Here is a 16,520-nt window from a genome sequence, read left to right as displayed (position 1 = left end):
CACAGGAGAGCTTCAAATCATAGAAAGTTAGTGTGTCAGTCCTCTTGCACTTAAGTCGTCATTGTGCCTTTTGTAATAAATTCGGATGCAATTTCTGTGTTTCATTGTCAATATGAAGGTCCAAGGGATACAGTAAACCTGAAGTGAAGCATCTGAATCTAAAACTGGACTCACAGGAGAGGTTCAAATCATAGAAAGTTAGAGTGTCAATCCTCTTGTACTTAAGTCGGCATTGTGCCTTTTGAATTTAATTCCGATGAATTTCTGTGTTTCATCGTCAATATGAAGGTCATAGGGATACAGTAAACCTGTAGTGAAGCATCGAAATCTAAGACTGGACTCACAGGAGAGGTTCAAATCATAGAAAGTAAGAGTGTCAGTCCTTCTGTACTTGAGTCGGCATTGTGCCTTTTCAATTTTATTTCCATGCAATTTCTGTGTTTCATCGTTAATAAGAATGTCCAAGGGATACAGTAAACCTGAAGTGAAGCATCGGAATCTAAAACTGGACTCACAGGAGAGGTTCAAATCATAGACAGATACAGTGACAGTCCTCTTGTACTTAAGTCAGCATTGTGTCTTTTGAAATTAATTCCGATGCAATTTCTGTCCTTCATCGTCAATAAGAAGGTCATAGGGATACAGTAAACCTGAAGTGAGGCATCGGAATCTAAACCTGGACTCACAGGAGGGGTTCAAATCATAGAAAGTAAGTGTGTCAGTCCTCTTGTAGTTAAGTCGGCATTGTGCCTTTTGAATTTAATTCCGATGCAATTTCTGTGCTTCATCGTCAATAAGAAGGTCCCTGAGATACAGTAATCGTGAAGTGAGGCATCGGAATCTAAAACTGGTCTTACAGGAGAGGTTCAAATCATAGGAAGTTAGAGTGTCATTCCTCTTGTACTTAAGTCGGCATTGTGCCTTTTGAATTTAATTCCGATGCAATTTCTGTGTTTCATCGTCAATAAGAAGGTCCAAGGGATACAGTAAACCTGAAATGAAGCATCGGAATCTAGAACTGGACTCACAGAAGAGCATCAAATCATAGAAAGTTAGAGTGTCAGTCCTCCTGTACTCAAGTAGTCATTGCGCCTTTTGTATTAAATTCGGATGCAATTTCTGTGTTTCATTGTCAATATGAAGGTCCAAGGGATACAGTAGACCTGAAGTGAAGCATCGGGATCTAAAACTGTACTCACAGAAGAGGTTCAAATCATAGAAAGTGAGAGTGTCTGTGCTCTTGTACTTAAGTCGTTATTGTGCCTTTTGTATTAAATTCGGAGGCAATTTCTGTGTTTCATCCTCAATAAGAAGGTCCAAGGGGTACAGTAAACCTGAAGTGAAGCATCGGAATCTAAAACGAGACTCAAAGGAGAGGTTCAAAACATAGAAAGTTAGGGTGTCTGTTCCCTTGTACTTAAGTCGTCATTGTCCCTTTTGAATTTAATTCCGATGCAATTTCTGTGTTCCATCATCATTACGAAAGTCCAAGGGACACAGTAAACCCGAAGTGAAGCTTCGGATTCTATAACTGGACTCACAAGAGAGGTTCAAATCAAAGAAAGTTAGAGTGTCAGTCCTCTTGTACTTAAGTCGTCATTGTGCCTTTTGTATTAAATTCGGATGCAATTTCTGTGTTTCATTGTCAATATGAAGGTCCAAGGGATACAGTAAACCTGAAGTGTAGCATCTGAATCTAAAACTGGACTCACAGGAGTGGTTCAAATCATAGAAAGTTAGAGTGTCAGTCCTCTTGTACTTAAGTCGGCATTGTGCCTTTTGAATTTAATTCCGATGAATTTCTGTGTTTCATCGTCAATAAGAAGGTCACAGGGATACAGTAAACCTGTAGTGAAGCATCGGAATCTAAAACTGGACTCACAGGAGAGGTTCAAATCATAGAAAGTTAGAGTGTAAGTCCTCTTGTAGTTAAGTCGGCATTGTGCCTTTTGAATTTAATTCCGATGCAATTTCTGTGCTTCATCGTCAATAAGAAGGTCCCTGAGATACAGTAAACCAGAAGTGAGGCATCGGAATCTAAAACTGGTCTCACAGGAGATATTGAAATCATAGAAAGTTAGAGTGTCAGTCCTCTTGTACTTAAGTCGGCATTGTGCCTTTTGAATTCCATTCCGATGCAATTTCTGTGTTTCATCGTCAATAACAAGGTCCAAGAGATACTGTAAACCTGACGTGAAGCATCGGAATCTAAATCTGGACTCACAGGAGAGGTTCAAATAATAGAAAGTTAGAGTGTCAGTCCTTCTGTACTTAAGTTGGCATTGTGCCTTTTGAATTTCATTCCCATGCAATTTCTGTGTTTCATCGTCAATAAGAAGGTCCAAGAGATACAGAAAACCTGAAGTGAAGCATCGGAATCTAAACCTGGAATCACAGGAGAGGTTCAAATCATAGACAGTTAGAGTGTCAGTCCTCTTGTACTTAAGTCGGCACTGTGAATTTGAATTTAACTCCAATGCAATTTCTGTGTTTCATCGTCAATAAGAAGGTCCAAGGGGTACAGTAAACCTGAAGTGAAGCATCGGAATCTAAAATTGGACTTACAGGAGATGTTCAAATCATAGGAAGTTAGAGTGTCAGTCCTCTTGTACTTAAGTCGGCATTGTGCCTTTTGAATTTAATTCCGGAGCAATTTCTGTGCTTCATCGTCAATAAGAAGGTCCAAGGGATACAGTAAACCTGAAGTGAAGCATCGGAATCTATAACTGGACTCACAGGAGAGGTTCAAATCATAGAAAGTTAGAGTATCAGTCCTCTTGTGCTTATGTCGGCCTTGTGCCTTTTGAATTTAATTCCGAATCAATTTCTGTGCTTCATCGTCAATAAGAAGGTCCAAGTTATACAGTAAACCTGTTGTGAAGCATCTGAATCTAAAACTGGACTCACAGGATAGGTTCTAATCATAGAAAGTTAGAGTGTCACTCCTCTTGTACTTAAGTCGGTATTGTGCCTTTTGAATTTAATTCCGATGCAATTTCTGTGTTTCATCGTCAATTAGAAGGTCCCAGGTATACAGTGAACCTGAAGTGAAGCATCGGAATATAAAACTGGTCTCACAGGGAGGTTCAAATCATAGAAAGTTAGAGTGTCGGTCCTCTTTTACTTAAGTCGGCATTGTGGTTTTAAATTTAATTCCGATGCAATTTCTATGCTTCATCGTCAAAAAGAGGGTCCAAGGGATACAGTAAACCTGAAGTGAAGCATTGGAATCTAAAACTGGACTCACAGGAGAGGTTCAATTCATAGAAAGTGAGAGTGTCAGTCCCCTTATACCTAAGTCGGAATTGTGCCTTTTGTATTTAATTCGGATGCAATTTCTGTGTTTCATCGTCAATAAGAAGGTCCAAGGGATGCAGTAAAGCTGAAGTGAAGCATCGGTATCTAAAACTAGACTCACAGGAGAGGTTCAAATTATAGAAACTTAGAGTGTCAGTCCTCTTGTACTTAAGTCGGCATTGTGCCTTTTGTATTAAATTCGGATGCAATTTCTGTGTTTCATCGTCAATAAGAAGGTCCAAGGTATATAGTGAACCTGAAGTGAAGCATCAGATTCTAAAACTGGACTCAAAGGAGTGGTTCAAATTACAGAAAGTTAGAGTGTCAGTCCTCTTGTACATATGTCGGCATTGCGCCTTTTGAATTTCATTCCGATGCAAATTCTGTGATTCATCGTCAATACGAAGGTCCAAGGTATACAGTAAACCTGAAGTGAATCATCCGAAACTAAACTGGAATCACAGGAGCGGTTCAAATCATAGAAAGTTAGAGTGTCAGTCCTCTTGTACTTAAGTCGGCATTGTGCCTTTTGAATTAAATTCGGATGCAATTTCTGTGTTTCATCGTCAATAAGAAGGTCCAAGGGATACAGTAAAGCTGAAGTGAAGCATCGGAATCTAAAACTGGACTCACAGGAGAGCTTCAAATCATAGAAAGTTAGAGTGTCAGTCCTCTTGTACTTAAGTCGGCATTGTGCCTTTTGAATTAAATTCGGATGCAATTTCTGTGTTTCATCGTCAATAAGAAGGACATAGGGATACAGTAAACCTGAAGTGAAGCATCGGAATCTAAAACTGGACTCACAGGAGAGGTTCAAATCATAGAAGGTTAGAGTGTCAGTCCTCTTGTACTTTAGTCGGCATTGTGCCTTTTGAATTTAATTCCGATGCAATTTCTGTGTTTCATCGTCAATAAGAAGGTCCAAGGGATACAGTAAACCTGAAGTGAAGCATCGGAATCTAATACTCTACTCACAGGAGAGGTTCAAATCATAGAAAGTTAGAGTGTCAGTCCTCTTGTACTTAAGTCGGCATTGTGCCTTTTGAATTTAATTCCGATGCAATTTCTGTGTTTCATCGTCAATAAGATGGTCCAAGGGATACAGTAAACCTGAAGTTAAGCATCGGAATCGAAGACTGGACTCACAGGATAGGTTCAAATCATAGGAAGTTAGAGTGTCAGTCCTTTTGTACTTAAGTCGTCATTGTGCCTTTTGTATTATATTCGGATGTAATTTCTGTGTTTCATCTTCAATAAGAAGGTCCAAGAGATACAGTAAACCTGAAGTGAAGCATCGGAATCTAAAACTGGAATCACAGGAGAGGTTCAAATCATAGACAGATAGAGTTTCAGTCCTCTTGTACTTAAGTCGGCATTGTGCCTTTTGAGTTTAATTCTGATGCAATTTCTGTTTTTAATCGTCAATAAGAGGGTCCAAGGAATACAGTCGACCTGAAGTGAAGCATCGGAATCTAAAACTGGACTCACAGGAGAGGTTCAAATCACATAAAATTAGAGTGTCTTTCCTCTTGTACTTAAGTCAGCATGTTGCCTTTTGTAGTGAATTCGGATGCAATTTCTGTGCTTCATCGTCAATAAGAAGGTCCAAGAGATACAGTAAACCTGAATTGAAGCATCGGAATCTAAAACTGGAATCACAGGAGAGGTTCAAATCATAGACAGTTAGAGTGTCAGTCCTCTTGTACTTAAGTCGGCATTGTTCCTTTTTAATTTAATTCCGATGCAATTTTAGTGTTTCATCGTCAATAAGAAGGTCCAAGGTATCCAGTAAACCTGAAGTGAAGCAACGGAATCCAAAACGTGACTCACAGGAGAGGTTCAAATCATAGAAAGTTAGAGTGTCAGTCCTCTTGTACTTAAGTCGGTACTGTGCCTTTTGAATTTAATTCCGATGCAATTTCTGTGTTTCATCGTCAATAAGAAGGTCCAAGTGGTACAGTAAACCTGAAGTGAAGCATCGGAATCTAAAATTGGACTTACAGGAGATGTTCAAATCATAGGAAGTTAGAGTGTCAGTCCTCTTGTACCTAAGTCGGAATTGTGCCTTTTGTATTTAATTCGGATGCAATTTCTGTGTTTCATCGTCAATAAGAAGGTCCAAGGGATGCAGTAAAGCTGAAGTGAAGCATCGGAATCTAAAACTGGACTCACAGGAGAGGTTCAAATTATAGAAACTTAGAGTGTCAGTCCTCTTGTACTTAAGTCGGTATTGTGCCTTTTGTATTAAAAATCGGATGCAATATCTGTGTTTCATCGTCAATAAGAAGGTCCAAGGTATATAGTGAACCTGAAGTGAAGCATCAGATTCTAAAACTGGACTCAAAGGAGTGGTTCAAATTACAGAAAGTTAGAGTGTCAGTCCTCTTGTACGTATGTCGGCATTGCGCCTTTTGAATTTCATTCCGATGCAAATTCTGTGTTTCATCGTCAATACGAAGGTCCAAGGTATACAGTAAACCTGAAGTGAATCATCCGAAACTAAAACTGGAATCACAGGAGCGGTTCAAATCATAGAAAGTTAGAGTGTCAGTCCTCTTGTACTTAAGTCGTCTTTGTGCCTTTTGAATTTCATTCCGATGCAATTTCTGTGCTTCATCGTCAATACGAAGGTCCATGGGATACCGTAAACCTGAAGTGAAGCTTCGGATTCTATAACTGGATTCACAGGAGGGATTCAAATCATAGAAAGTTAGAGTGTCAGTCGTCTTGTACTTAAGTCGTCATTGTGCCTTTTGTATTAAATTCGGATGCAATTTCTGTGATTCATCGTCAATATGAAGGTCCAAGGGATACAGTAAACCTGAAGTGAAGCATCGGAATCTAAAACTGGACTTACAGGAGAGGTTCAAATCATAGAAAGTTAGAGTGTCTGTCTTCTTGTACTTAAGCCGGCATTGTGCCATTTGCTTTAAATTCGGATTCAATATCTCTATTTATTCGTCAAGAAGAAGGTCCAAGGGGTACAGTAAACCTGAAGTGAAGCATCGGAATCTAAAACCGTACTCACAGGAGAGGTTAAAATCAAAGAAAGTTAGAGTGTCAGTCCTCTTGTACTTAAGTAGGCATTGTGCCTTTTGAATTTAATTCCGATGCAATTTCTGCGCTTCATCGTCAATAAGACGGTCATAGGGATTCAGTAAACCTGAAGTGAAGCTTCGGATTCTATAACTGGACTCACAGGAGAGGTTGAAATCATAGAAAGTTAGTGTGTCAGTCCCCTTGTAGTTAAGTCGGCATTGTGCCTTTTTAATATAGTTCCGATGCAATTTCTGTGCTTCATCGTCAATAAGAAGGTCCCTGAGATACAGTAAACCTGGAGTGGGGCATCGGAATCTAAAACTGGTCTCATAGGAGAGGTTCAAATCATAGAAAGTTAGAGTGTCAGTGCTTCTGTACTTAAGTCGGCATTGTGCCTTTTGAACTTAATGCCGATGCAATTTCTGTGTTTCATCGTCAATAAGAAGGTCCAAGGGATACCGTAAACCTGAAGTGAATTATCGGAATCTAAATCTGGCTTCACAGAAGACGTTCAAATCACAGAAGGTTAGAGTGTCAGTCCTCCTGTACTTAAGTCGGCATTGTGCGTTTTGAATTTAATTCCGATGCAATTTCTGTGCTTCATCAACAATAAGAAGGTCATAGGGATACAGTAAACCTGAAGTGAAGCTTCGGATTCTATAACTGGACTCACAGGAGAGGTTCAAATCATAGAAAATTAGAGTGTCAGTCCCCTTGTAGTTAAGTCGTCATTGTGCCTTTTGAATTTAATTCCCATGCAATTTCTGTGTTTCATCGTCAATACGAATGTCCAAGGGATACAGTAAACCTGAAGTGAAGCATCGGAATCTAAAACTGGACTCACAGGAGAGGTTCTAATCATAGAAAGTTAGAGTGTCAGTCCTCTTGTACTTAAGTCGGCATTGCGCCTTTTGAATTTAATTCCGATGCAATTTCTGTGCTTCATCGTCAATAAGAAGGTCCAAAGTATACAGTAATCCTGAATTGAAGCATCGGAACCTAAAACTGGACTCACAGGAGAGGTTCAAATCATAGAAAGTTAGAGTGTGAGTCCTCTTGTTTTTAAGTCGGCGTGGTGCCATTTGTATTGAGTTCGGCTGCAATTTCCGTGTTTCATCGTCAATAAGAAGGTCCTAGGGATACAGTAAACCTGAAGTGAAACATCGGAATCTATAACTCGACTCACAGGAGAGGTTGAAATCTTAGAAAGTTAGAGTGTCGGTCCTCTTTTACTTAAGTCGGCATTGTGCCTTTTAAATTTAATTCCGATGCAATTTGTATGCTTTATCGTCAAAAAGAAGGTCCAAGGGATACAGTAAACCTGAAGTGAAACATTGGAATCTAAAACTGGACTCACAGGAGAGGTTCAAATCATTGAAAGTGGGAGTGTCAGTCCTCTTGTACCTAAGTCGGAATTGTGCCTTTTGTATTAAATTCGGATGCAATTTCTGTGTTTCATCGTCAATAAGAAGGTCCAAGGGATACAGTAAAGCTGAAGTGAAGCATCGGAATCTAAAACTGGACTCACAGGAGAGCTTCAAATCATAGAAAGTTAGAGTGTCAGTCCTCTTGTACTTAAGTCGGCATTGTGCCTTTTGAATTAAATTCGGATGCAATTTCTGTGTTTCATCGTCAATAAGAAGGACATAGGGATACAGTAAACCTGAAGTGTAGCATCGGCATCTAAAACTGGACCCACAGGAGAGGTTCAAATCATAGAAAGTTAGAGTCCCAGTCCTCTTGTACTTAAGTCGCCATTGTGCATTTTGAATTTAATTCCAATGCAATTTCTGTGTTTTATCATCAATAAGAAGGTCCAAGGGATAAAGTGAACCTGAAGTGAAGCATCGGAATCTAAAACTCGACTCACAGGAGAGGTTCAATTCATAGAAAGTTAGAGTGTCGGTCCTCTTTTACATAAGTCGGCATTGTGAATTTTAAATTTAATTCCGATGCAATTTCTATGCTTCATCGTCAAAAAGAAGGTACAAGGGATACAGTAAACCTGAAGTGAAGCATTGGAATTTAAAACTGGACTCACAGGAGAGGTTCAAATCATAGACAGATACAGTGACAGTCCTCTTGTACTTAAGTCAGCATTGTGTCTTTTGAAATTAATTCCGATGCAATTTCTGTCCTTCATCGTCAATAAGAAGGTCATAGGGATACAGTAAACCTGAAGTGAGGCATCGGAATCTAAACCTGGACTCACAGGAGGGGTTCAAATCATAGAAAGTAAGTGTGTCAGTCCTCTTGTAGTTAAGTCGGCATTGTGCCTTTTGAATTTAATTCCGATGCAATTTCTGTGCTTCATCGTCAATAAGAAGGTCCCTGAGATACAGTAATCGTGAAGTGAGGCATCGGAATCTAAAACTGGTCTTACAGGAGAGGTTCAAATCATAGGAAGTTAGAGTGTCATTCCTCTTGTACTTAAGTCGGCATTGTGCCTTTTGAATTTAATTCCGATGCAATTTCTGTGTTTCATCGTCAATAAGAAGGTCCAAGGGATACAGTAAACCTGAAATGAAGCATCGGAATCTAGAACTGGACTCACAGAAGAGCATCAAATCATAGAAAGTTAGAGTGTCAGTCCTCCTGTACTCAAGTAGTCATTGCGCCTTTTGTATTAGATTCGGATGCAATTTCTGTGTTTCATTGTCAATATGAAGGTCCAAGGGATACAGTAGACCTGAAGTGAAGCATCGGGATCTAAAACTGTACTCACAGAAGAGGTTCAAATCATAGAAAGTGAGAGTGTCTGTGCTCTTGTACTTAAGTCGTTATTGTGCCTTTTGTATTAAATTCGGAGGCAATTTCTGTGTTTCATCCTCAATAAGAAGGTCCAAGGGGTACAGTAAACCTGAAGTTAAGCATCGGAATCTAAAACGGGACTCAAAGGAGAGGTTCAAAACATAGAAAGTTAGGGTGTCTGTTCCCTTGTACTTAAGTCGTCATTGTCCCTTTTGAATTTAATTCCGATGCAATTTCTGTGTTCCATCATCATTACGAAAGTCCAAGGGACACAGTAAACCCGAAGTGAAGCTTCGGATTCTATAACTGGACTCACAAGAGAGGTTCAAATCAAAGAAAGTTATAGTGTCAGTCCTCTTGTACTTAAGTCGTCATTGTGCCTTTTGTATTAAATTCGGATGCAATTTCTGTGTTTCATTGTCAATATGAAGGTCCAAGGGATACAGTAAACCTGAAGTGTAGCATCTGAATCTAAAACTGGACTCACAGGAGTGGTTCAAATCATAGAAAGTTAGAGTGTCAGTCCTCTTGTACTTAAGTCGGCATTGTGCCTTTTGAATTTAATTCCGATGAATTTCTGTGTTTCATCGTCAATAAGAAGGTCACAGGGATACAGTAAACCTGTAGTGAAGCATCGGAATCTAAAACTGGACTCACAGGAGAGGTTCAAATCATAGAAAGTTAGAGTGTAAGTCCTCTTGTAGTTAAGTCGGCATTGTGCCTTTTGAATTTAATTCCGATGCAATTTCTGTGCTTCATCGTCAATAAGAAGGTCCCTGAGATACAGTAAACCAGAAGTGAGGCATCGGAATCTAAAACTGGTCTCACAGGAGATATTGAAATCATAGAAAGTTAGAGTGTCAGTCCTCTTGTACTTAAGTCGGCATTGTGCCTTTTGAATTCCATTCCGATGCAATTTCTGTGTTTCATCGTCAATAACAAGGTCCAAGAGATACTGTAAACCTGACGTGAAGCATCGGAATCTAAATCTGGACTCACAGGAGAGGTTCAAATAATAGAAAGTTAGAGTGTCAGTCCTTCTGTACTTAAGTTGGCATTGTGCCTTTTGAATTTCATTCCCATGCAATTTCTGTGTTTCATCGTCAATAAGAATGTCCAAGGGATACAGTAAACCTGAAGTGAAGCATCGGAATCTAAATCTGGACTCACAGGAGAGGTTCAAATCATAGAAAGTTAGAGTGTCAGTCCTTTTGTACTTAAGTCGTCATTGTGTCTTTTGTATTATATTCGGATGTAATTTCTGTGTTTCATCTTCAATAAGAAGGTCCAAGAGATACAGTAAACCTGAAGTGAAGCATCGGAATCTAAAACTGGAATCACAGGAGAGGTTCAAATCATAGACAGTTAGAGTGTCAGTCCTCTTGTACTTAAGTCGGCATTGTGCCTTTTGAGTTTAATTCTGATGCAATTTCTGTTTTTCATCGTCAATAAGAGGGTCCAAGGTATACAGTGGACCTGAAGTGAAGCATCGGAATCTAAAACTGGACTCACAGGAGAGGTTCAAATCACATAAAATTAGAGTGTCTTTCCTCTTGTACTTAAGTCAGCATGTTGCCTTTTGTAGTGAATTCGGATGCAATTTCTGTGCTTCATCGTCAATAAGAAGGTCCGAGAGATACAGTAAACCTGAAGTGAAGCATCGGAATCTAAACCTGGAATCACAGGAGAGGTTCAAATCATAGACAGTTAGAGTGTCAGTCCTCTTGTACTTAAGTCGGCACTGTGCCTTTTGAATTTAACTCCAATGCAATTTCTGTGTTTCATCGTCAATAAGAAGGTCCAAGGGGTACAGTAAACCTGAAGTGAAGCATCGGAATCTAAAATTGGACTTACAGGAGATGTTCAAATCATAGGAAGTTAGAGTGTCAGTCCTCTTGTACTTAAGTCGGCATTGTGCCTTTTGAATTTAATTCCGGAGCAATTTCTGTGCTTCATCGTCAATAAGAAGGTCCAAGGGATACAGTAAACCTGAAGTGAAGCATCGGAATCCATAACTGGACTCACAGGAGAGGTTCAAATCATAGAAAGTTAGAGTATCAGTCCTCTTGTGCTTATGTCGGCCTTGTGCCTTTTGAATTTAATTCCGAATCAATTTCTGTGCTTCATCGTCAATAAGAAGGTCCAAGTTATACAGTAAACCTGTTGTGAAGCATCTGAATCTAAAACTGGACTCACAGGATAGGTTCTAATCATAGAAAGTTAGAGTGTCACTCCTCTTGTACTTAAGTCGGTATTGTGCCTTTTGAATTTAATTCCGATGCAATTTCTGTGTTTCATCGTCAATTAGAAGGTCCCAGGTATACAGTGAACCTGAAGTGAAGCATCGGAATATAAAACTGGTCTCACAGGGAGGTTCAAATCATAGAAAGTTAGAGTGTCGGTCCTCTTTTACTTAAGTCGGCATTGTGGTTTTAAATTTAATTCCGATGCAATTTCTATGCTTCATCGTCAAAAAGAGGGTCCAAGGGATACAGTAAACCTGAAGTGAAGCATTGGAATCTAAAACTGGACTCACAGGAGAGGTTCAATTCATAGAAAGTGAGAGTGTCAGTCCCCTTATACCTAAGTCGGAATTGTGCCTTTTGTATTTAATTCGGATGCAATTTCTGTGTTTCATCGTCAATAAGAAGGTCCAAGGGATGCAGTAAAGCTGAAGTGAAGCATCGGTATCTAAAACTAGACTCACAGGAGAGGTTCAAATTATAGAAACTTAGAGTGTCAGTCCTCTTGTACTTAAGTCGGCATTGTGCCTTTTGTATTAAATTCGGATGCAATTTCTGTGTTTCATCGTCAATAAGAAGGTCCAAGGTATATAGTGAACCTGAAGTGAAGCATCAGATTCTAAAACTGGACTCAAAGGAGTGGTTCAAATTACAGAAAGTTAGAGTGTCAGTCCTCTTGTACATATGTCGGCATTGCGCCTTTTGAATTTCATTCCGGTGCAAATTCTGTGATTCATCGTCAATACGAAGGTCCAAGGTATACAGTAAACCTGAAGTGAATCATCCGAAACTAAACTGGAATCACAGGAGCGGTTCAAATCATAGAAAGTTAGAGTGTCAGTCCTCTTGTACTTAAGTCGGCATTGTGCCTTTTGAATTAAATTCGGATGCAATTTCTGTGTTTCATCGTCAATAAGAAGGTCCAAGGGATACAGTAAAGCTGAAGTGAAGCATCGGAATCTAAAACTGGACTCACAGGAGAGCTTCAAATCATAGAAAGTTAGAGTGTCAGTCCTCTTGTACTTAAGTCGGCATTGTGCCTTTTGAATTAAATTCGGATGCAATTTCTGTGTTTCATCGTCAATAAGAAGGACATAGGGATACAGTAAACCTGAAGTGAAGCATCGGAATCTAAAACTGGACTCACAGGAGAGGTTCAAATCATAGAAGGTTAGAGTGTCAGTCCTCTTGTACTTTAGTCGGCATTGTGCCTTTTGAATTTAATTCCGATGCAATTTCTGTGTTTCATCGTCAATAAGAAGGTCCAAGGGATACAGTAAACCTGAAGTGAAGCATCGGAATCTAATACTCTACTCACAGGAGAGGTTCAAATCATAGAAAGTTAGAGTGTCAGTCCTCTTGTACTTAAGTCGGCATTGTGCCTTTTGAATTTAATTCCGATGCAATTTCTGTGTTTCATCGTCAATAAGATGGTCCAAGGGATACAGTAAACCTGAAGTTAAGCATCGGAATCGAAGACTGGACTCACAGGATAGGTTCAAATCATAGGAAGTTAGAGTGTCAGTCCTTTTGTACTTAAGTCGTCATTGTGCCTTTTGTATTATATTCGGATGTAATTTCTGTGTTTCATCTTCAATAAGAAGGTCCAAGAGATACAGTAAACCTGAAGTGAAGCATCGGAATCTAAAACTGGAATCACAGGAGAGGTTCAAATCATAGACAGATAGAGTTTCAGTCCTCTTGTACTTAAGTCGGCATTGTGCCTTTTGAGTTTAATTCTGATGCAATTTCTGTTTTTAATCGTCAATAAGAGGGTCCAAGGAATACAGTGGACCTGAAGTGAAGCATCGGAATCTAAAACTGGACTCACAGGAGAGGTTCAAATCACATAAAATTAGAGTGTCTTTCCTCTTGTACTTAAGTCAGCATGTTGCCTTTTGTAGTGAATTCGGATGCAATTTCTGTGCTTCATCGTCAATAAGAAGGTCCAAGAGATACAGTAAACCTGAATTGAAGCATCGGAATCTAAAACTGGAATCACAGGAGAGGTTCAAATCATAGACAGTTAGAGTGTCAGTCCTCTTGTACTTAAGTCGGCATTGTGCCTTTTTAATTTAATTCCGATGCAATTTTAGTGTTTCATCGTCAATAAGAAGGTCCAAGGTATCCAGTAAACCTGAAGTGAAGCAACGGAATCCAAAACGTGACTCACAGGAGAGGTTCAAATCATAGAAAGTTAGAGTGTCAGTCCTCTTGTACTTAAGTCGGTACTGTGCCTTTTGAATTTAATTCCGATGCAATTTCTGTGTTTCATCGTCAATAAGAAGGTCCAAGTGGTACAGTAAACCTGAAGTGAAGCATCGGAATCTAAAATTGGACTTACAGGAGATGTTCAAATCATAGGAAGTTAGAGTGTCAGTCCTCTTGTACCTAAGTCGGAATTGTGCCTTTTGTATTTAATTCGGATGCAATTTCTGTGTTTCATCGTCAATAAGAAGGTCCAAGGGATGCAGTAAAGCTGAAGTGAAGCATCGGAATCTAAAACTGGACTCACAGGAGAGGTTCAAATTATAGAAACTTAGAGTGTCAGTCCTCTTGTACTTAAGTCGGTATTGTGCCTTTTGTATTGAAAATCGGATGCAATATCTGTGTTTCATCGTCAATAAGAAGGTCCAAGGTATATAGTGAACCTGAAGTGAAGCATCAGATTCTAAAACTGGACTCAAAGGAGTGGTTCAAATTACAGAAAGTTAGAGTGTCAGTCCTCTTGTACATATGTCGGAATTGCGCCTTTTGAATTTCATTCCGATGCAAATTCTGTGTTTCATCGTCAATACGAAGGTCCAAGGTATACAGTAAACCTGAAGTGAATCATCCGAAACTAAAACTGGAATCACAGGAGCGGTTCAAATCATAGAAAGTTAGAGTGTCAGTCCTCTTGTACTTAAGTCGGCTTTGTGCCTTTTGAATTTCATTCCGATGCAATTTCTGTGCTTCATCGTCAATACGAAGGTCCATGGGATACCGTAAACCTGAAGTGAAGCTTCGGATTCTATAACTGGATTCACAGGAGGGATTCAAATCATAGAAAGTTAGAGTGTCAGTCGTCTTGTACTTAAGTCGTCATTGTGCCTTTTGTATTAAATTCGGATGCAATTTCTGTGATTCATCGTCAATATGAAGGTCCAAGGGATACAGTAAACCTGAAGCGAAGCATCGGAATCTAAAACTGGACTTACAGGAGAGGTTCAAATCATAGAAAGTTAGAGTGTCTGTCTTCTTGTACTTAAGCCGGCATTGTGCCATTTGCATTAAATTCGGATTCAATATCTCTATTTATTCGTCAAGAAGAAGGTCCAAGGGGTACAGTAAACCTGAAGTGAAGCATCGGAATCTAAAACCGTACTCACAGGAGAGGTTAAAATCAAAGAAAGTTAGAGTGTCAGTCCTCTTGTACTTAAGTAGGCATTGTGCCTTTTGAATTTAATTCCGATGCAATTTCTGCGCTTCATCGTCAATAAGACGGTCATAGGGATTCAGTAAACCTGAAGTGAAGCTTCGGATTCTATAACTGGACTCACAGGAGAGGTTCAAATCATAGAAAATTAGAGTGTCAGTCCCCTTGTAGTTAAGTCGTCATTGTGCCTTTTGAATTTAATTCCCATGCAATTTCTGTGTTTCATCGTCAATACGAATGTCCAAGGGATACAGTAAACCTGAAGTGAAGCATCGGAATCTAAAACTGGACTCACAGGAGAGGTTCTAATCATAGAAAGTTAGAGTGTCAGTCCTCTTGTACTTAAGTCGGCATTGCGCCTTTTGAATTTAATTCCGATGCAATTTCTGTGCTTCATCGTCAATAAGAAGGTCCAAAGTATACAGTAAACCTGAATTGAAGCATCGGAACCTAAAACTGGACTCACAGGAGAGGTTCAAATCATAGAAAGTTAGAGTGTGAGTCCTCTTGTTTTTAAGTCGGCGTGGTGCCATTTGTATTGAGTTCGGCTGCAATTTCCGTGTTTCATCGTCAATAAGAAGGTCCTAGGGATACAGTAAACCTGAAGTGAAACATCGGAATCTATAACTCGACTCACAGGAGAGGTTGAAATCTTAGAAAGTTAGAGTGTCGGTCCTCTTTTACTTAAGTCGGCATTGTGCCTTTTAAATTTAATTCCGATGCAATTTGTATGCTTTATCGTCAAAAAGAAGGTCCAAGGGATACAGTAAACCTGAAGTGAAACATTGGAATCTAAAACTGGACTCACAGGAGAGGTTCAAATCATTGAAAGTGGGAGTGTCAGTCCTCTTGTACCTAAGTCGGAATTGTGCCTTTTGTATTAAATTCGGATGCAATTTCTGTGTTTCATCGTCAATAAGAAGGTCCAAGGGATACAGTAAAGCTGAAGTGAAGCATCGGAATCTAAAACTGGACTCACAGGAGAGCTTCAAATCATAGAAAGTTAGAGTGTCAGTCCTCTTGTACTTAAGTCGGCATTGTGCCTTTTGAATTAAATTCGGATGCAATTTCTGTGTTTCATCGTCAATAAGAAGGACATAGGGATACAGTAAACCTGAAGTGTAGCATCGGCATCTAAAACTGGACCCACAGGAGAGGTTCAAATCATAGAAAGTTAGAGTCCCAGTCCTCTTGTACTTAAGTCGCCATTGTGCCTTTTGAATTTAATTCCAATGCAATTTCTGTGTTTTATCATCAATAAGAAGGTCCAAGGGATAAAGTGAACCTGAAGTGAAGCATCGGAATCTAAAACTCGACTCACAGGAGAGGTTCAATTCATAGAAAGTTAGAGTGTCGGTCCTCTTTTACATAAGTCGGCATTGTGAATTTTAAATTTAATTCCGATGCAATTTCTATGCTTCATCGTCAAAAAGAAGGTACAAGGGATACAGTAAACCTGAAGTGAAGCATTGGAATTTAAAACTGGACTCACAGGAGAGGTTCAATTCATAGAACGTGAGAGTGTCAGTCCTCTTGTACCTAAGTCGGAATTGTGCCTTTTGAATTTCATTCCGTTGCAATTTCTGTGCTTCATCGTCAATAGGAAGGTCCAAGGGATACAGTAGACCTGGAGTGAAGCATTGGAATCTAAAACTGTACTCACAGAAGAGGTTCAAATAACAGAAATTGAGAGTGTCTGTGCTCTTGTACTTAAGTCGTTATTGTGACTATTGTATTAAATTCGGATGCAATTTCTGTGTTTCATCGTCAAT

Source organism: Schistocerca serialis, chromosome 2, assembly GCF_023864345.2.
Source record: "Schistocerca serialis cubense isolate TAMUIC-IGC-003099 chromosome 2, iqSchSeri2.2, whole genome shotgun sequence".
Classification (NCBI taxonomy): Eukaryota; Metazoa; Arthropoda; class Insecta; order Orthoptera; family Acrididae; genus Schistocerca; species Schistocerca serialis.
This window is presented reverse-complemented; position numbering follows the sequence as displayed.